The sequence below is a fragment of the Phyllobates terribilis genome, unplaced genomic scaffold (genome assembly GCF_046119375.1).
Source record: "Phyllobates terribilis strain yellow unplaced genomic scaffold, ASM4611937v1 Scaffold_11__3_contigs__length_659146591, whole genome shotgun sequence".
Classification (NCBI taxonomy): domain Eukaryota; kingdom Metazoa; phylum Chordata; class Amphibia; order Anura; family Dendrobatidae; genus Phyllobates; species Phyllobates terribilis.
In genome coordinates, this window is record NW_027362771.1 from 601,469,814 (window position 1) to 601,492,072 (window position 22,259).

General features: G+C 41.4%; 2 non-coding genes across 2 annotated transcripts; both read right to left on the bottom strand.

Annotated features, from left to right (window-relative positions):
- Positions 1-1,871: 1,871 nt before the first annotated feature.
- On the bottom strand, positions 1,872-1,943 carry TRNAW-CCA (transfer RNA tryptophan (anticodon CCA)). Its single transcript has one exon. It is a non-coding gene; the product is annotated as a tRNA-Trp (tRNA).
- A 2,404-nt stretch (positions 1,944-4,347) lies between these two features.
- TRNAW-CCA (transfer RNA tryptophan (anticodon CCA)) lies at positions 4,348-4,419 on the bottom strand. The gene has a single exon. It is a non-coding gene; the product is annotated as a tRNA-Trp (tRNA).
- Positions 4,420-22,259: the final 17,840 nt, after the last annotated feature.

A 22,259-nucleotide genomic window follows, 5' to 3' on the forward strand; every position in this document is an offset into this window, starting at 1 on the left:
CAATTTGCAACCTGATGGAGGTCAGTATAGATGGACTAATAGAACAAGTCCCACACACTGTTAGAAGGCCCAATATTTTTTCAGAGCTAGATGCAGAAAAAAATTATATTTAATTTGCAGCCTGATGGAGGTCAGTATAGATGGACTAATAGAGAAAGTCCCACACACTGCTAGAAGGCCAAATATTTTTTCAGAGCTAGATGCAGACAAAACATTATTTTTAATTTGCAATCTGATGGAGGTCAGTATAGATGGACTAATAGAGAAAGTCCCACACACTGCTAGAAGGTCAAATATTTTTTCAGAGCTAGATGCAGATATAAATTATTTTTAATTTGCAACCTGATGGAGGTCAGTATAGATGTACTAATAGAGAAAGTCCCACACACTGCTAGAAGGCCAAATATTTTTTCAGAGCTAGATGCAGAAAAAAATTATATTCAATTTGCAACCTGATGGAGGTCTGTATAGATGGACTAATAGACCAAGTCCCACACACTGCTAGAAGGCCAAATATTTTTTCAGAGCTAGATGCAGACAAAAAATTATTTTGAATTTGCAAACTGATGGAGGTCAGTATAGATGGACTAAAAGAGAAAGTCCCACACACTGCTAGAAGGCCAAATATTTTTTCAGAGCTACAGTAGATGCAGATAAAAATTATTTTTAATTTGCAACCTCATCCCGACGTGCCTTAAATATTCAATGTTTTGATTTCGTTTCACGATGATTTTTCTCATGAAAGAATGGTTTATAAGATATTAATCTATAACATTCAACTAAAAGACACTTTTTTAGACACTGCGCTGACAAATAGAAACACAGCTTCAATTTTAATCCATACATGGGTTAAGTTATGAAAAAGCATTTTGACCCTGACGTGATTTGAACACACAAACTTCTGATTTGGACTCAGACGCACTTCTGTTGCGCCACAAGGTCATATGAAAAAAAACTTTCCGCCCATAATATAACTCACTTAAAAAGTGCAAGAAGAAATCGTGGCACACCTCGAAATTTGCTACTTTTGCTTACAGACTGAAAAAGACATAAACAAGGATGAATGAACATATTGATATTGGGAATGTAGGGTTTTCCAGTTTAAAATTTAGAATCTAGTAAAGAACCCTTTTTTCTTATGGATTCAAAGATGACAATGCTGTGATCAAAGTGAAAGGAGATCCCGAAGTGCATTAAATATTCAATGTTTTGATTTCGCTTCCCGATGATTTTTCTCATCAAATAATTGTTTATGAGATATTAATCTATAATATTCAACTAAAAGACACTTTTTCAGACACTGTGCTGACAGATAGCAACACAGCTTCAATTTTAATCCAGACATGGGTTAAGTTATGAAAAAGTTTTTTGACCACGATGTGATTTGAACATGCAACCTTCTGATCTGGAATCAGACGTGCTACCATTGCGCCACGCTATCATAAGAAAACAAACTTTCCGCCCATAATATAAATTACTTAAAAAGTGCATGAAGAAATCGTGGCACACCTTCTCGAAATTTGCTACTTTTACTTACAGACTGAAAAAGACATAAACAAGAACGAATGAACATCTTGATATTGGGAATGCAGGGATTTCCAGTTTAAAATTTAGAATCTAGTAATGAACACTTTTTTCTTATGGTTTCAAAGATGACAATGTTATTATCAAAGTGAAAAGAGATCCCGAAATGCATTAAATATTCAATGTTTTGATTTCGTTTCACGATGATTTTTCTCATCAAAGAATTGTTTATAAGATATTAATCTATAACATTCAACTAAAAGACACTTTTTTAGACACTGCCCTGACAGATTGCAAAACATTTTCAATTTTAATCCAGACATGGGTTAAGTAATGAAAAAGTTGCTTGACCCTGGCGTGATTTGAACCAGCAACCTTCTGATCTGGAGTCAGACGCGCTACCGTTGCGCCACAAAATCTTAAGAAAATAAACTTTCCGCCCATAATTCACATGAAAAGTGCATGAAGAAATCGCGCAAAGCTTCTCGAAATTTGCTACTTTTGCTCACAGACTGAAAATGACATAAACAAGGACGAATGAACATCTTGATATTGGGAATGCAGGGTTTTCCCATTTACAATTTAGAATCTAGTAATGAACCCTTTTTTCTTATTGATTCAAAGATGACAATGCTATGATCAAAGTGAAAAGAGATCCCGAATTGCATTAAATATTCAATGTTTTGATTTCGCTTCCCGATGATTTTTCTCATCAAATAATTGTTTATAAGATATTAATCTATAACATTCAACTAAAAGACACTTTTTCAGACACTGTGCTGACAGATAGCAACACAGCTTCAATTTTAATCCAGACATGGGTTAAGTTATGAAAAAGTTTTTTGACCACGATGTGAATTGAACATACAACCTTCTGATCTGGAGTCAGACGTGCTACCATTGCGCCACGCTATCATAAGAAAACAAACTTTCCGCCCATAATATAAATTACTTAAAAAGTGCATGAAGAAATCGTGGCACACCTTCTCGAAATTTGCTACTTTTACTTACAGACTGAAAAAGACATAAACAAGAACGAATGAACATCTTGATATTGGGAATGCAGGGATTTCCAGTTTAAAATTTAGAATCTAGTAATGAGCACTTTTTTCTTATGGTTTCAAAGATGACAATGCTATGATCAAAGTGAAAAGAGATCCCGAAGTGCATTAAATATTCATTGTTTTGATTTCGTTTCCCGATAATTTTTCTCATCAAAGAATTGATATTAATCGATAACAATCAACTAAAAGACACTTTTTTAGACACTGTGCTGACAGATTGCAACACAGTTTCAATTTTAATCCAGACATGGGTTAAGTTATGAAAAAGTTTTCTGACCCAGATGTGATTTTAACACGCAATCTTCTGATCTGGAGTCAGACGCGCTACCGTTGCGCCACAAGATCATAAGAAAAGAAATTTTCCACCCATAATTCACATTAAAAGTGTATGAAGAAATCGCGCAAATCTCGAAATTTGCTAATTTTGCTCACAGACTGAAAATGACATAAACAAAGACGAATGAACATCTTGATATTGTGAATGCAGGGCTTTCCTGTTTAAAATTTATAATCTAGTAAATAACCCTTTTTTCTTATGGATTAAAAGATGACAATGCTATGATCAAAGTGAAAGGAGATCCCGAAGTGCCTTAAATATTCAATGTTTTGATTTTGTTTCCCGATGATTTTTCTCATCAAAGAATCGTTTGTAAGATATTAATCTATAACATTCAACTAAAAGACACTTTTTAAGACACTGTGCTGACAGATAGCAACACAGCTTCAATTTTAATCCAGACATGGGTTAAGTTTTGAAAAAGTTTTTTGACTGTGACGTGATTTGAACACGCAAACTTCTGATCCGGAGTCAGATGCGCTACCGTTGCACCACAAGGTCATAAGAAAAGAGACTTTCCGCCCATAATATAACTCACTTAAAAAGTGCATGAAGAAATCGTGGCACACCTTCTCGAAATTTGCTACTTTTACTTACAGACTGAAAAAGACATAAACAAGGATGAATGAACATCTTGATATTGGGAATGCAGGGTTTTCCAGTTTAAAATTTATAGTCTGGTAAAGAACCCTTTTTCTTCTAGATTCAAAGATGACAATGCTATGATCTAAGTGAAAGGAGATCCCGATGTGACTTAAATATTCAATGTTTTGATTTCACTTCCTGATGATTTTTCTCATCAAATAATTGTTTATAAGATATTAATCTATAACATTCAACTAAAAGACGCTTTTTCAGACACTGTGCTGACAGATAGCAACACAGCTTCAATTTTAATCCTGACATGGGTTAAGTTATGAAAAAGTTTTTTGACCCCAACGTGATTTGAACAAGTAACCTTCTGATCTGGAGTCAGACGCTCTACCGTTGCGCCACAAGGTCATATGAAAATAAACTTTCCGCCCATAATATAACTTACTTAAAAAGTGCATGAAGAAATCGTGGCACACATCGAAATTTGCTACTTTTACTTACAGACTGAAAAAGACATAAACAAGAACGAATGAACATATTGATATTGGGAATGCAGGGTTTTCCTGTTTAGAATCTAGTAATGAACACTTTTTTCTTATGGTTTCAAAGATGACAATGCTATTATCAAAGTGAAAAGAGATCCCGAAATGCATTAAATATTCAATGTTTTGATTTCGTTTCACGATGATTTTTCTCATCAAAGAATTGTTTATAAGATATTAATCTATAACATTCAACTAAAAGACACTTTTTTAGACACTGCGCTGACAGATTGCAACACAGTTTCAATTTTAATCCAGACATGGGTTAAGTAATGAATAAGTTGCTTGACCCTGGCATGATTTGAACCAGCAACCTTCTGATCTGGAGTCAGACGCGCTACCATTGCGCCATGAGGTCATATGAAAAAAACCTTTCCGCCCATAATATAACTTACTTAAAAATTGCATGAAGAAATCGTGGCACACCTTCTCGAAATTTGCTACTTTTACTTACAGACTGAAAAAGACATAAACAAGGACGAATGAACATCTTGATATTGGGAATGCAGGGATTTCCAGTAGAGATGAGCGTTGTTCTACTCGAACTGTTTGCCAATCTCAAATTCGAGCTGTTTTGGGCGGTGTTCGAGCCGTTCGGCGAACATGAACGATTTGAGAAAAATTCGGCTGTTCGAGGTTATGTTCGATAACTGTTCGTGCAAAATCATAACTGGATTTTTTCTCAGTAATGATGAAAATTAATGTTAATACGCAGTTTGAGTGTACAGCGGGGTGGGGGGAGGGGCAGGGGATGGATCTCTGCAGGAATAATGAAGATCTCCATTTTTTTTTCTCTTTCCCGCATTTATAGTGGGGAGGCGCAATCTGTCAGCCTATAAGCAGCGCACACACGGAGCGAAGTGCTTTTTTCACACAAGCAAGGGCATGTGTCATTGGCAGTGTATGTCACATGTCCTTGCCCTATAAGACCAAGCCATTTTCCCCATCGCCACCATTTTCTCACTGCTGCAGCTGCATGTTAGACGGCACCGCTGTTGCTGTGTGCGCTATACCTTGTTAATTTCAAGCCAATTTTCGCACAAATCTACAGATAGCTTGGGAGTAGGGAATAGTTGTGATTGCAGTCCTTTTAAGTACTAGGTTACAGCATTTCCTACGACTTTTATCAGGCAGGTCTGTGCTCCTAAATAGATAGATTGTGGGAGTAAAGACTAATTGTAATTGCAGTCCTTTTCAGGACTAGGTTACATCAGTTCCTATCAGTTTTTCCCAGGCAGGTCTGTGCCAGTGCTGTGCAAGTTTTTTTCACAGCATTTGGCTGAATCTAGCAAAGCTAATCCTTTTTGGCCTATTGCAGAGTGTGTTAGTCAGTGGAGTAGCCTATCTGTGTTGCAAGATATACCACCTGTGTATAGAATACCAATTTTTTTACTGCACCTAGTGAAGTAAAATCTTTTGGGCATAGCATCATTCTATTAGTCCATCTATACTGACCTCCATCAGGTTGCAAATTGAATATAATTTTTTTCTGCATCTAGCTCTGAAAAAATATTTGGGCTTCTAGCAGTGTGTGGGACTTTCTCTATTAGTCCATCTATACTGACCTCCATCAGGTTGCAAATTAAAAATAATTTATATCTGCATCTAGCTCTGAAAAAATATTTGGCCTTCTAGCAGTGTGTGGGACTTTCTCCATTAGTCCATCTATACTGACCTCCATCAGATTGCAAATTAAAAATAATTTTTATCTGCATCTACCTCTGAAAAAATATTTGGGCTTCTAGCTGTGTGTGGGACTTGTTCTATTAGTCCATCTATACTGACCTCCATCAGGTTGCAAACTGAATATAATTTTTTTCTGCATCTACCTCTGAAAAAATATTTGGGCTTCTAGATGTGTGTGGGACTTTGTCTATTAGTCCATCTATACTGATCTCCATCAGGTTGCAAATTAAAAATAATTTTTTGTCTGCATCTAGCTCTGAAAAAATATTTGGCCTTCTAGCGGTGTGTGGGACTTTCTCTATTAGTCCATCTATACTGACCTCCATCAGGTTGCAAACTGAATATATATTTTTTCTGCATCTACCTCTGAAAAAATATTGGGCTTCTAGCTGTGTGTGGGACTTGTTCTATTAATCCATCTATACAGACCTCCATCAGGTTGCAAACTGAATATAATTTTTTTCTGCATCTACCTCTGAAAAAATATTTGGGCTTCTAGCTGTGTGTGGGACTTGTTCTATTAGTCCATCTATACTGACCTCCATCAGGTTGCAAACTGAATATAATTTTTTCTGCATCTAGCTCTGAAAAAATATTTGGCCTTCTAGCAGTGTGTGGGACTTTCTCTATTAGTCCATCTATACTGACCTCCATCAGGTTGCAAATTAAAAATAATTTTTATCTGCATCTACCTCTGAAAAAATATTTGGGCTTCTAGCTGTGTGTGGGACTTGTTCTATTAGCCCATCTATACTGACCTCCATCAGGTTGCAAACTGAATATAATTTTTTCTGCATATAGCTCTGAAAAAATATTTGGCCTTCTAGCAGTGTGTGGGACTTTCTCTATTAGTCCATCTATACTGACCTCCATCAGGTTGCAAATTAAAAATAATTTTTATCTGCATCTACCTCTGAAAAAATATTTGGGCTTCTAGCTGTGTGTGGGACTTGTTCTATTAGTCCATCTATACTGACCTCCATCAGGTTGCAAACTGAATATAATTTTTTTCTGCATCTAGCTCTGAAAAAATATTTGGCCTTATAGCAGTGTGTGGGACTTTCTCTATTAGTCCATCTATACTGACATCCATTAGGTTGCAAATTAAAAATAATTTTTATCTGCATCCAGCTCTGAAAAAATATTTGGCCTTCTAGCAGTGTGTGGGAGTTTCTCTATTAATCCATCTATACTGACCTCCATCAGGTTGCAAATTAAAAATAATTTTTTGTCTGCATCTAGCTCTGAAAAAATATTTGGCCTTCTAGCAGTGTGTGGGACTTTCTCTATTAGTCCATCTATACTGACCTCCATCAGGTTGCAAACTGAATATATTTTTTTTCTGCATCTACCTCTGAAAAAATATTGAGCTTCCAGCTGTGTGTGGGACTTGTTCTATTAATCCATCTATACTGACCTCCATCAGGTTACAAACTGAATATAATTTTTTTCTGCATCTACCTCTGAAAAAATATTTGGGCTTCTAGCTGTGTGTGGGACTTGTTCTATTAGTCCATCTATACTGACCTCCATCAGGTTGCAAACTGAATATAATTTTTTTCTGCATCTAGCTCTGAAAAAATATTTGGCCTTCTAGCAGTGTGTGGGACTTGTTCTATTAATCCATCTATACAGACCTCCATCAGGTTGCAAACTGAATATATTTTTTTCTGCATCTACCTCTGAAAAAATATTGGGCTTCCAGCTGTGTGTGGGACTTGTTCTATTAATCCATCTATACTGACCTCCATCAGGTTGCAAACTGAATATAATTTTTTTCTGCATCTACCTCTGAAAAAATATTTGGGCTTCTAGCTGTGTGTAGGACTTGTTCCATTAGTCCATCTATACTGACCTCCATCAGGTTGCAAACTGAATATAATTTTTTTCTGCATCTAGCTCTGAAAAAATATTTGGCCTTCTAGCAGTGTGTGGGACTTGTTCTATTAATCCATCTATACAGACCTCCATCTGGTTGCAAACTGAATATAATTTTTTTCTGCATCTACCTCTGAAAAAATATTTGGGCTTCTAGCTGTGTGTGGGACTTTCTCTATTAGTCCATCGATGCTGACCTCCATCAGGTTGCAAATTAAAAATAATTTTTTGTCTGCATCTAGCTCTGAAAAAATATTTGGCCTTCTAGCAGTGTGTGGGACTTTCTCTATTAGTCCATCTATACTGACCTCCATCAGGTTGCAAACTGAATATATTTTTTTTCTGCATCTACCTCTGATAAAATATTGGCCTTCTAGCTGTGTGTGGGACTTGTTCTATTAATCCATCTATACAGACCTCCATCAGGTGTCAAACTGAATATAATTTTTTTCTGCATCTAGCTCTGAAAAAATATTTGGCCTTCTAGCAGTGTGTGGGACTTTCTATATTAGTCCATCTATACTGACCTCCATCAGGTTGCAAATTAAAAATAATTTTTATCTACATCCAGCTCTGAAAAAATATTTGGCCTTCTAGCAGTGTGTGGGACTTTCTCTATTAGTCCATCTATACTGACCTCCATCAGGTTGCAAATTAAAAATAATTTTTATCTGCATCTACCTCTGAAAAAATATTTGGGCTTCTAGCTGTGTGTGGGACTTGTTCTATTAATCCATCTATACTGACCTCCATCAGGTTGCAAACTGAATATAATTTTTTTCTGCATCTAGCTCTGAAAAAATATTTGGCCTTCTAGCAGTGTGTGGGACTTTCTCTATTAGTCCATCTATACTGACCTCCATCAGGTTGCAAATTAAAAATAATTTTTTGTCTGCATCTAGCTCTGAAAAAAAATTTGGCCTTCTAGCAGTGTGTGGGACTTTCTCTATTAGACCATCTATACTGACCTCCATCAGGTTGCAAATTAAAAATAATTTTTATCTGCATCTACCTCTGAAAAAATATTTGGGCTTTTAGCTGTGTGTGGGACTTGTTCTATTAGTCCATCTATACTGACCTCCATCAGGTTGCAAACTGAATATAATTTTTTTCTGCATCTACCTCTGAAAAAATATTTGGGCTTCTAGCTGTGTGTGGGACTTTCTCTATTAGTCCATCTATACTGACCTCCATCAGGTTGCAAACTGAATATAATTTTTTGTCTGCATCTAGCTCTGAAAAAATATTTGGCCTTCTAGCAGTGTGTGGGACTTTCTCTATTAGTCCATCTATACTGACCTCCATCAGGTTGCAAACTGAATAAATTTTTTTTCTGCATCTACCTCTGAAAAAATATTGGGCTTCTAGCTGTGTGTGGGACTTGTTCAATTAATCCATCTATACAGACCTCCATCAGGTTGCAAACTGAATATAGTTTTTTTCTGCATCTACCTCTGAAAAAATATTTGGGCTTCTAGCTGTGTGTGGGACTTGTTCTATTAGTCCATCTATACTGACCTCCATCAGGTTGCAAACTGAATATCATTTTTTCTGCATCTACCTCTGAAAAAAAAATTGGGCTTCTAGCAGTGTGTGGGACTTGTTCTATTAGTCCATCTATACTGACCTCCATCAGGTTGCAAATTGAATATAATTTTTTTCTGCATCTACTTCTGAAAAAATATTTGGGCTTCTAGCAGTGTGTGGGACTTTGTCTATTAGTCCATCTATACTGATCTCCATCAGGTTGCAAATTAAAAATAATTTTATCTGCATCTAGCTCTGAAAAAGTATTTGGGCTTTTAGCAGTGTGTGGGACTTGGTCTATTAGTCCATCTATACTGACCTCCATCAGGTTGCAAATTAAAAATAATTTTTATCTGCATATAGCTCTGAAAAAATATTTGGGCTTCTAGCAGTGAGTGGGACTTGTTCTATTAGTCCATCTATACTGACCTCCATCAGGTTGCAAATTGAATATAATTTTTTTCTGCATCTAGCTCTGAAAAAATATTTGGGCTTCTCTCAGTGTGTGGGACTGGATCTCTTAGTTCATCTATACTGACCGCCATCAGGTTGCAAATTAAAAATAATTTTTATCTGCATCTAGCTCTGAAAAAATATTTGGGCTTTTAGCTGTGTGTGGGACTTGTTCTATTAGTCCATCTATACTGACCTCCATCAGGTTGCAAACTGAATATAATTTTTTCTGCATCTACCTCTGAAAAAATATTTGGGCTTCTAGCTGTGTGTGGGACTTTCTCTATTAGTCCATCTATACTGACCTCCATCAGGTTGCAAACTGAATATAATTTTTTGTCTGCATCTAGCTCTGAAAAAATATTTGGCCTTCTAGCAGTGTGTGGGACTTTCTCTATTAGTCCATCTATACTGACCTCCATCAGGTTGCAAACTGAATATATTTTTTTTCTGCATCTACCTCTGAAAAAATATTGGGCTTCTAGCTGTGTGTGGGACTTGTTCAATTAATCCATCTATACAGACCTCCATCAGGTTGCAAACTGAATATAATTTTTTTCTGCATCTACCTCTGAAAAAATATTTGGGCTTCTAGCTGTGTGTGGGACTTGTTCTATTAGTCCATCTATACTGACCTCCATCAGGTTGCAAACTGAATATCATTTTTTCTGCATCTACCTCTGAAAAAAAAATTGGGCTTCTAGCAGTGTGTGGGACTTGTTCTATTAGTCCATCTATAGTGACCTCCATCAGGTTGCAAATTGAATATAATTTTTTTCTGCATCTACTTCTGAAAAAATATTTGGGCTTCTAGCAGTGTGTGGGACTTGGTCTATTAGTCCATCTATACTGATCTCCATCAGGTTGCAAATTAAAAATAATTTTTATCTGCATCTAGCTCTGAAAAAGTATTTGGGCTTTTAGCAGTGTGTGGGACTTGGTCTATTAGTCCATCTATACTGACCTCCATCAGGTTGCAAATTAAAAATAATTTTTATCTGCATCTAGCTCTGAAAAAATATTTGGGCTTCTATCAGTGAGTGGGACTTGTTCTATTAGTCCATCTATACTGACCTCCATCAGGTTGCAAATTGAATATAATTTTTTTCTGCATCTAGCTCTGAAAAAATATTTGGGCTTCTATCAGTGTGTGGGACTGGATCTCATAGTTCATCTATACTGACCTCCATCAGGTTGCAAATTAAAAATAATTTTTATCTGCATCTAGCTCTGAAAAAATATTTGGGCTTCAAGCAGTGTGCGGGACTCATTGTATTAGGCCATCTATACCAAGCTCCATCAGCTTTGAAATTAATAATAATTTTTAGCTGCATCTAGCCCTGAAAATAATTTTTCCCAATAGTGGTAACAGTAGAAATATGGGGCGCGCGCCTGGCTAACAAAATATACGCTTCATAACACAAAACACCAGCCTAGCGCACTGCATTAATAAGATGGCATCATCGTCTCTCCCAGTGCTAGGCCTACTACGCAGGCTAGCATTCCTGTGCCTAAAACACAATGTATGGGTCCGCGCTAGCCACTATGCTGAGGGGTATAAAGCTGCTGCTAACGCTTTATAACAATTCAATTGGCAGATTTTCACAGAGCTCTTCCACAATGCCCATCCATCGGGCAACAGTTGCCCACCCTCCCTATGGGATCTAGTGGCGAATAGTTGATGCCATTAATCAGAGCGTCAGTTGCCCCGTCAACGTGGCAAACATACGGTAAGGCATGGGAAGAGTGGACACGACTAGTAGCAGGCAGACGGGTTGACCAATGTGAACAAGCCAGATCACAAGTCACCATAGAATTTCTCCACCAGCTAATGATGAGGGGCATATCAGGGGCGTCAGCGCAGCGGTGTCTGACCGGAGTAGCATTTCACTTCCAACTACTGAATTGGGGAGATGTGACAAAGATTCATCATCAGACAATCCATAAAAGGGTGGAAAAGGGGTCAGCCAAGTTAGGAATGTAGACGTCCCGTCCCGTGTCACTAAAACTGATTTCTCACATCTTATCCCTAACACCATTAACATGACACTCACAATTTGAAGCAACACTAATGTCTACTGCATTTGTGATCGCCTTCTTGGGGGCGCTATGTATAAGCGAATTAGTCCCTCAATCCAAAATTACCTCTAGGGGAGGAGTCCTGAGGAGATAATTTGCATATTCCCACTGCATTTTGGGGTAAGTGAAGAGTCTCCGCGAGCTCAAAGAACACTGGATTTTGGCTGTTGGAGCTGAAAAGAGGACATCGGTAAACCAAGTGAGGAGTCCTGAGGAGATAATTTGCATATTCCCACTGCATTTTGGGGTAAGTGAAGAGTCTCCGCGAGCTCAAAGAACACTGGATTTTGGCTGTTGGAGCTGAAAAGAGGACATCGGTAAACCAGGGGAGGAGTCCTGAGGAGATAATTTGCATATTCCCACTGCATTTTGGGGTAAGTGAAGAGTCTCCGCGAGCTCAAAGAACACTGGATTTTGGCTGTTGGAGCTGAAAAGAGGACATCGGTAAACCGCGCGCCTACTGGCTCGCGCATTTTGAAGCTTTTTTTTTAAGCTTTTTTCACTGTTTTCAGAACATTAACAGTAAGAACATGGAAGAGTCCAGGAGCCATTTGGTGAGCTGCATATCCTGCTACATGTTCACAGACTTGCCAGTGGAAAAGCCAAACTTCACATGCCAGAAATGCAAGCTTGTGTCCCTGTTGGAGGAAAAGTTGTGAAATCTAGAAGAGAGGTTAACTACCTTGAAAATCATTAAGGAAGGTGAAGAGTTCTTAGACAGAGCAGAATTATCTCTTCATGATTCAGAAAGAGAAGAAATTCGAACTGCACCTGAGGAAACAGAGGAATGGAAGCATGTGACCCACAGAAGCAGGAGGATCGAGAGGCAGTCAGCACCCATACTGCTCAGGAACCAGTACCAGGCTCTCACGCAGGAGAACCATGAAGAAATACAGCAAGATAAGACTTTGCCCACAATGAATAACCTTGTAAGCCCTCAGAATCCTCCTGGATGGAGAAAGAAGAATGTTGTGAAGAAAAAACGGAGAGTGGTGGTCATGGGGGATTCCCTGTTAAGAGGAACAGAGGCCGCTATCTGCAGACCAGACATAACCTCAAGAGAAATGTGCTGTCTTCCAGGAGCAAAAATTAAAGATGTGTCTGACAGGATATCAAGACTCTTCAGACCTACAGATCACTACCCATTCCTGCTAATACATGTGGGGACAAATAACACCGCAAGAAAGGACCTGGAAACCATCTGCAGTGACTTTGAAGACTTAGGCAAGAAAGTGAAAGAATTGGGAGCGCAGGTGGTCTTCTCATCCATCCTCCCAGTGGATGGCCATGGAACAATAAGGTGGAATAAGATTCTAGAGGTGAACAACTGGCTACGTCGATGGTGCCGTCAACAAGGATTTGGATTTCTGGATCACGGAATGAATTACCTATACGAAGGACTACTTGCTAGAGATGGGGTGCACCTTACAAAGACTGGAAAACATGTATTTGGAAGTCGCCTTGCTACACTCATCAGGAGAGCTTTAAACTAGAACAATGTGGGAAGGGAAGCAAAAGGCCAGAAAAAGCCATACAGCTGACAAATACTATTGAGATCTCTGCTACTGGAAGTGGAAAGGAAGAACAAAGACAAAACAATTTAAATAATAAAAATATGGGAGGAAGAGAAACCAATCACAAACTAAAATGTTTTTATACAAATGCACAAAGCATGGGCAACAAACAAGGAGAATTGGAACTACTAATGCAGGAAAAGAAATATGGTGTCATTGGAATCACTGAAACTTGGTGGGACGATACACATGATTGGAATAAAAGGCTAAAAGGATACAACTTATTTGCAAGAAACAGACTTGATAAACGAGGAGGAGGTGTCGCATTGTATGTTAGAAAAGCGTATATCTGCACAGAGATTGAAGCTTCAGAGACTGGGAGTTCTGTGGAAACTGTTTGGGTAAGAATACAAGGAGAGAACAACGGAAAGGACACCATTGTAGGCATTTACTACAGGCCACCTGGGCAAGCTGAAGATATGGATGAACTCTTTATGTATCAAATGACCAAGTTCTCCAAAAAATATGACGTAGTGGTAATGGGAGATTTCAACTATCCAGACATTTGTTGGGAATCTCTCTCAAGTAAAACTAACAGGTCAAGCACATTCTTATCCTCTCTTGCTGACAACTTTATCTTTCAAAAGGTAGGGGAGAAAACAAGGGGATCTGCTACTTTGGATCTAATCCTTATAAACAGGGAGGAAATGGTTGAGGAGGTAAAGGTGGCTGGGACCCTGGGAGGCAGCGATAATGGTATTATAGAATTTTGGATAACTAGAGGAGGAAGACATGTGAAGACTCAAACTTCAAGGTTAGATTTTAGAAAGGCAGATTTTAAGAGACTCAGAAAGAGAATAGGAGGGATCCAATGGCTGGATGTCCTTAAGGACAAAAATGTCCAGGAAGGATGGGAAATTTTTAAAAATGAGATTCTCAAAGCATAATCGTTAACAATCCTGAAAAGTAGGAAGAATGGGAAGCATTTAAGGAAACCAGGATGGATGAACACAGAACTTAAACACATGCTAAAAAGAAAGAAAGAAATGTTTATTAAATGGAAAGAGGGAGGCATATCTAAAGAAGATTATAATGCAGTCTGCAGATCCTGCAGGGCACGTATCAGGTTAGCTAAAGCTGACAATGAATTAAGGCTTGCAAGAGATATCAAAAGCAATAAAAAAGAATTTTGGGGGTATGTCAAAAGTAAAAGAAAAGTCAAAGATGCTATAGGATTTTTACAGGATGAAAATGGAGAAATGGTAAGAGAGGATGTTGAGAAGGCCGAACTTTTTAATTCCTATTTTGCATCTGTTTTCTCTCAGAAAGAAAATGTAACATCAACTGATCCTCACTGTCCTTTCAAAGGAATAGAAGAATCCAAGTTATCTGTAAACAGAAAGATTGTGAGGGAATATTTAGCTAACATAAATGAGTTCAAGTCTCCAGGTCCAGATGAATTACACCCCAGAGTACTGAAGGAGATCGTAGAAGAAATTTTAGAACCACTCTCCATAATCTTTGAAAATTATTGGAGAACAGAAGTCCCAGAAGACTGGAGAAGAGCAAATGTTGTTCCTATCTTCAAAAAGGGGAAGAAGGTGGACCCAGGGAACTATAGGCCGGTGAGTCTGACTTCTATACCAGGAAAGATCTTTGAACAAATTATTAAACAACATGTATGTAAGTACATGGATAAGAATGAAGTGATTAACCAGAGTCAGCATGGGTTTGTAACTAACAAGTCATGTCAGACTAACTTAATTTCCTTCTATGACAGAATCACTGACTGGGTGGATCAGGGAAATGCTGTAGATATAGTATATCTTGACTTCAGAAAAGCATTTGACAAAGTATCTCACACCATCCTTATTGAAAAAATGACCAAGTATGCAATGGACCAGGCAACTGTTAGGTGGATTCATAACTGGCTTAGTGATCGTACTCAAAGGGTTGTTGTAAATGGCTTCACATCCAGCTGGATGAATGTCTCAAGTGGGGTACCACAGGGCTCCGTCCTGGGACCTGTATTGTTCAACATCTTTATCAATGATTTAGATGAAGGAATTGAGGGTAAACTGATTAAATTTGCTGATGACACAAAGCTAGGAGGGATAGCTAATACTAGAGAAGAGAGAGAGAGGATTCAAAAAGACCTAAATAAACTGGAGCAGTGGGCAGCAAACAACAGATTGATTTTTAACAGGGAAAAATGCAAAGTCCTACATCTGGGCAATAAAAATGAAAAAAGCATATACAGAATGGGAGGAATAGAGCTAAGCAACAGTACATGTGAAAAAGACTTAGGTATACTAATAGATCATAGACTGAACATGAGTCAACAGTGTGATGCAGCAGCAAAAAAGGCAAATACAATTCTGGGATGTATTAACAGAAGCATACAGTCTAGATCACGTGAAGTCATTATCGGTCTTTACTCCTCTTTGGTCAGACCTCATCTGGAATACTGTGTACAGTTTTGGGCACCACATTTTAAAAAAGACATAGACAAACTGGAGCAAGTTCAGAGAAGAGCGACCAGAATGGTGACTGGTCTGCAAACTATGTCCTATGAGGAACGGTTGCAGGATTTGGGAATGTTTAGCTTGCAAAAAAGAAGACTGAGAGGAGACTTAATAGCTGTCTACAAATATGTCAAGGGCTGTCACATTGTAGAAGGATCATCTTTATTCTCATTTGCACAAGGAAAGACTAGAAGCAATGGGATGAAACTAAATGGGAGGAGACACAGATTAGATATTAGAAAAAACTTTTTGACAGTTAGGGTGATTAATGAGTGGAACAGGCTGCCACAAGAAGTGGTGAGTTCCCCTTCAATGGTCGTCTTCAAACAGAGGCTGGACAGACATCTGTCTGAGATGATTTAGTGAATCCTGCTTTGAGCAGGGGGTTGGACCAGATGACCCAGGAGGTCCCTTCCAACTCTAACATTCTATGATTCTATGATTCTATGATTCTATGATTCTACCAGTGTAGGCTTATTACACCAGGAAGTAGTCATAGCCAATAATGCAATACGTCTACGCATACACCAATCGAAAACGGTTCCAGCGGGCAGGGGTACTTGGGTACTTCTACAACCCACAAACGGTACACTGAGTCGGGTAACAATAGTAAAAACATATCTAACCATCAGATCACAAAGTAATTTCTTCCTATCAGACATTGATGGAACGCCATTATCAAGATACCTGTTTCAAGCTATATTTAATAAATGCATAACATCGGCAGGGAACCACCCCAAAGATTACGGGACACACTCATTCCGCATAGGTGCGGCCACGGAAGCAGCAAGAGCAGGACTGTCAGAAACGGAAGTTCAGAGGATAGGGAGATGGCGATCCACGTGTTTGGAGAGATACATAAGACCGGACTTGTTATCCTAACGTGGTTTGTTTCTTTTACAGGTGACGCTAAGCCAACAGTGTGAGTGATAGGCCACTAGTATATATATTGGGCACAAAAAAGCGCGAAAGTCCGCCCAGGCGGGAGGAAATTAGAGTTTCATAACACATATTTCAACTGGAGAGGTATTAGAGGCCTGCTATGGCCACAGGTACTAATGGAGGTAATCAAGGTAGGGAGAGAGGCAAGAGGTCCGGTCATCTTAGTTATACAGGGCGGGGGAAAAAACCTAGGTCATCACAAGAGCGCATAACTAATGGCAATAATGAAACTAGACACTGAGCGCTTCAGAGAATTTTTCACAAAATTAGCTATAGTATGGTCAGAGATTGTGCCGATAACGGTATGGCAAGGTGCGCGAGACATCACGGCCATCGAATGGACAAGGAGGGTAATAAATATTCGGATGGCAAAATTTAGAAGAGACAGAGGCGGTGTAGTGATACAACACCGACAACTGGAAGGAGATAAAGCAGGCCTCATATGGCCCGACGGTGTTCACTTAATAGATATTGGACTGGACATATTCCCGTCAGGACTCCAGGACGGAGTGGAACAAGAGTTAAGAGTGATGGGTGGGGGTCAGAGTCCTGCATACGAGTACGCTGGATCCTCCGTGGCCTGGAAATAGAAAGGACATGTTGGAGAGTTACACTTGTTGGCCAACTTGCCGGAGTGGGGACCCAGGGCATGCTGCAACAAGCTGAATTATTTTAGAAATAAAATGCCTTTCTAATGGAATGAGTATAAAGAGTTAATAAAGCTGTGACCGATCCTCACCCATCCAGTTGTAAGAGTTACATTATTGTATTGTCCATGAAAGGGGGGCGGTAGGGGGGCTGAGCATCTGGGTTTGGTTGGGGGTCCCCACAGTCTGCCTAGGCTAGATTCATTTAAAAATTCTTATTAGATACACAGGCGGTGCAGCTTGCTTCGCAGCTGGGCTACTACGCCCAAAGTATTGCCTAGGCTAGAAGCAGTTAAAAATTCTACGCTGACTAGCAGACACTGAAGATTTGGAGCAGACCTCTGAGTAAACAGCTCTTCAGACTCAACCATCTGTGTTACCCCAAGCCATAGTGTATGTAGTTTCTTACAGTTAAAAGGGGGGGTGGGATGCGACCCAACCCACCTGGAATTGACGATGCCAACGTCACGTAAGACACAGCAAGGGGACTCCCAAAATTGTGGCACAGACACCACTTAACCCTAGAACGCATACCTGTGGCCTTGCAGGCCCGCCCAGTTAATTGTTTTCTATTTTCTGCAAGATTACTTTAGTTAGAATTTTGAAACTCTAGGTATTCTTCATGTATATAGTTGTTTGTCATTTGAGTTTGAGTTATTCCATGTTATTTGCACACAGGCCTAAAGGGCCCCAGGTATGTGAAAGTGTAGATTTTTATGGTCATGCGTTCTAGGGTTAAGTGGCAACAATTACCCCACTGTTGCTTAAAACGGTTGGTGAGGTGATTTTACCAAATCCCCAAGCTTTTAGTCTCCCAAGGATGACACAGGGGTAGAAATGTCCTTGCGAATCCATGATTTGTTCATCTTTATGAACGTGAGTCTGTCTACATTCTCAGTGGACAGCCGCGTGCGCTTATCTGTCAGCACACCACCAGCAGCGCTGAACACACGTTCAGACAGAACGCTGGCTGCATGGCATGACAAGATCTCCAAGGCGTGAGTGGCGAGCTCCGGCGATTTTTCCAGATAGGAATACCAAAATGAGCAAGGGTCCAGTGACACAGTCATGGCTTCGATGTTCACTTGGAGATTCTCCAGTACCATCGTCTCTAGACATTGACTATGTGTCAGACTTCTTGTCTCCTGTGGCCTTGCAAAGGATGGTCTAAAAAAGTGGTGAAACGATTCCACAAAATTGCTCTTACCAGCAGATACTGTGTTACTGTTACTGTTTGAGTGATGAAGACTCGACAGTCCCACCGTTGGCAAGTTAGAACTGTGAGATTCACTATGTGCACCACTGGTGTTTTGTGGAAAAGCACATGTAAGATTCTGCAACAGCGTCTGCAGACACTCCTGCATTCGTCAATACCTTTTTATGGCAGGAATTATTTCGGCAAATATACTTTTGTACCGGGGATCTAAGAGTGTGGCAACCCAGTAGTCGGGATTACTTCGAATTCTGACAATCCGGGGGTCATGTTGCAGGTAGTGCAGCAAGAAGGCACTCATGTGTCTTGCGCATCCAGAAGGACTAAGTCCTTGTTGTGTTGGTAGCGAGGTAAGAATCATGCTTCCTTCCTCTGCCCTCTCCCTCCAACCTCGCACAACAGAAATGTGATCAAGGTCTCCCTCATCTGATGAGTCTTCCATGCCCATCGCCAGTTTGTCCTCCACTTCTTCCTCGGCTCCTGCACCTTCCTCAACAGTTTGGCTGCTACCATGCGCCCTGGTTAATCCCTCTCCCCCACCCTCCCATGCCTGCCGCCTTGGTGCTGCCAACCGTCTGGACCTTGGAGATGTTATCCCTTCCGCATACGACTCCTCCTCTACTTCCTCCACCTCCTCTTGTCCCACCACCTGACTCTGAATTCTGTTTAATGTGTGCTCCAGCATGTAAATCACTGGAATAGTCATGCTGATAATGGCATCGTCGTCAGCACTAAACATCTTCGTCGCCATTTTAAAACTGTGCAGAAGGGTGTGTGGCGCCCCTGAGGGTTCAGTCACCACAGAGTTGCTGCATCTCACCCAGAGGTGTGGTATCTCACCCTCAGGTAAGGAAGCCGTATGGCTCGGGACCCTAACTCCTGCATCCAACACATACCTGCAGTGGGGGTAGGGCGAGATTGCTCCTAAGGGAGAGCACAGTCCCAGGTCCCTAGCTGGTTTGAGGGTCCTATGTAGTGGGTGCTTAGGGGAGCAGCTTAGGGGAGCACATGACAAGGAGAGTATAAATAGGAAGCCATCTTAGAAAGAGCAAGCCAGACAGAGGAGGAAAAGTGACAGGAGCAGAGACTAGGCATGAGCTCTGCTCCGGAGGCGGGCCTAGCCTGGGAGGCCCAGGAATGAAGGAGAGAAGAGAGGAGTGGGAGCTGGAAGGCTCCAGGAACCGAAGGGACCCTACGGCTACGGGCGGTGCAGAAGGCCACCCGTACTCCCGCTGCTACCAGGAGGTAGAGGGGTCAGGCCTGATAAGGGGAACCGGTCCCTCAACTAGCGGAGAAACAGCAAGGCTCAACTAGAAACCGGAGGCTGCTGCATTTCATGTACTGCAGGCAAAAGTCCACACCAGTCTCACTAAGAAGGTAGCCACATAGGACCCAGGGGACGGAACACACGTCACCCGCCAAGGCCCGAGGATACCGGATAGAAGTGTCACTGGGTGTGAGGTGCAGGGAGAAGGCCAGAGAAAGGACACACAGAAGGGGGTCCTGCTAAGTACTCTGGAGCTATCTGGGGGTGGACTGAGCCCCTCACTGAGTATGCACAGCACGACGGGGGAGATTGCTCTGGTACCTGTAATCTGGACTACAACAACTGTGAGTAATATCTTGAGACGGCATCACACGGACTCTGTGTTCATTACTGACTCCCTGCACTACAACCAACATCATCCACCCACACTGCCCTGAAGCTACACTCTTCGTGTGGTGAGCAATAATACCGTTGCTGCAAAAACACCAGCTTCAGAGGACTGTTCCGCAGCGGCGGCCCCTTTGGCCGCACTCCACAGGTGGCGCAGTCAGACATTATAAAATCCATATATACAAATTACCCTTGGATTGACCGCCCTGGGTCACGGACTGGGTCACCGCCACAGTGACTACAACCCCCAGAGTCTACCGGCCCGGCTCAGGGCACCACATGGCCCAGGGGGCGCGTCAACTTCATAGGTCCCTGATCTGAGACCACTCCTGCAGCTTGATTTGCCCCACCTCTGGATCTCGTTGGCCCAGGCTATACGTCAGAACGTATTGCACCAGGGCTTGTCGGTGCTGCCACAGTCGCTGCAACATGTGCAGAGTTGAATTCCACCGTGTCGGCACATTGCATTTCAGCCGGTGAAGTGGCAGACCCAACGACTTCTGTAGAGATGTAAGTCGTTGAACTGCGGGATGCGAACGGCGGAAGTGAGCACACAGCAACCGTGCCCTCTGCAGAAGGCCATCTAGTCAGGGATAGTGGGCTAAAAATTGCTGGACAAACAGGTTCAACACGTGAGCCATACAAGGCACATGTGTGACATTGCCCCGGCGAAGTGCCGCACCCAGGTTTGCAGCATTGTCGCACACGGCCTTCCCTGGTTGCAGGTCCAGTGGAGACAACCTTTCATGAAACTGGGTCTCCAGAGCTGACCACAACTCCTCAGCTGTGTGACTCACATTTCCCAGACATTTCAAAGTAAACACTGATGCCGTTGAGCCCTGCTGCCAGCATAGTAAGGAGGTGTGCAGGATTCCTTCTGCGCAGTTAGAAAGCAGGTGGCATTAACAGACAGGCTTTGGGTGCAGGTGGAGGACCGAGAGGAGGTTGAGGAGGCAGAAGCAGTGGAGGAACGTTGAGATAAAGAGAATTGACGCACAACTCGTGGGGACGTAAAACTTGGACAGCAGCCCCTTGTCCTGCTGTCACCATAGTTACCCAGTGACCAGTCAGCGACATGTAACGCCCCTGTCCATGCCTTCTCGTCCAAGTGTCTGTGGTGAAGTGCACCCTGTCACACACAGAGTTTCTCAAAGAAGCGGTGATGTTGTGTGCGACATGCTAGTGGAGCGCAGGCACACCTTTCTTTGAGAAGTAGTGGCGACTGGGCATCTGGTACTGGGGCACTGTGACGGACATAAGGTCTTGAAAATCCTCTGTGTCCTCCAGGTGGAAAGGCAGCATTTCTTTAGCCAACAGCTTGCAGATGGTGAAATTCAACCTCTTAGCTTTCTCATGGCTAGGAGGAAATGGTCTTTTACTTTTCCACATCTGAGGGACCGAGGGCTGGCTGTTGTGCTTAGACGGTGTTGAGTAGGGTGTCCCCGGCAAACTGCCGGTCTGTGAGGAAGATGCAGGCGGACATGTTAGGTTGCCTTGATCCAAAGGTGGTGCTCTCGATGTCGGAGAGCGCTCAACACTAGCAGGTGTTTCCACTTCCCAATGAACTGACGACCTGCCAATCACACTGGCTGTTGCGGGTAAAGAGGTGGCAGGTCTGCATCAAAAAACATGTGTGACTGCTGTCCCCCCAGTCACAAAGGATGAAGAGGCTGCAGATGCACAAGATGGGGCAGACGGTGGTTGGCCCAGCCGGCTAGGTCGCATTGTAGCACAGTGAGCTTCCCACTGCAACTTATGCTTCATATCCATGTGACGGTACATGCATGAAGTACTCAAACTATGGATTTTTTGGCCTCTACTTAGCTTTTGCTGACAAATATTGCAGATAACACGAAGTTGGGTCATCCTTATCGATCTGAATAAATGCCCAGGCTATGCAAATCTTAGTGCCCATGTGACCTGAAGAGCCACTACGACTTGTGGTCAGAGGCAGAGTTGTGGTTGAGAATGCAGTTGTTGACGTGCTTCCAGTACTATGTCTCTGTTCAGGAAGGCGCAACCTAACCTCGTCGTCAATAGCATCTGTGATGCCCCACTGCGCTTGGTATCACAGATC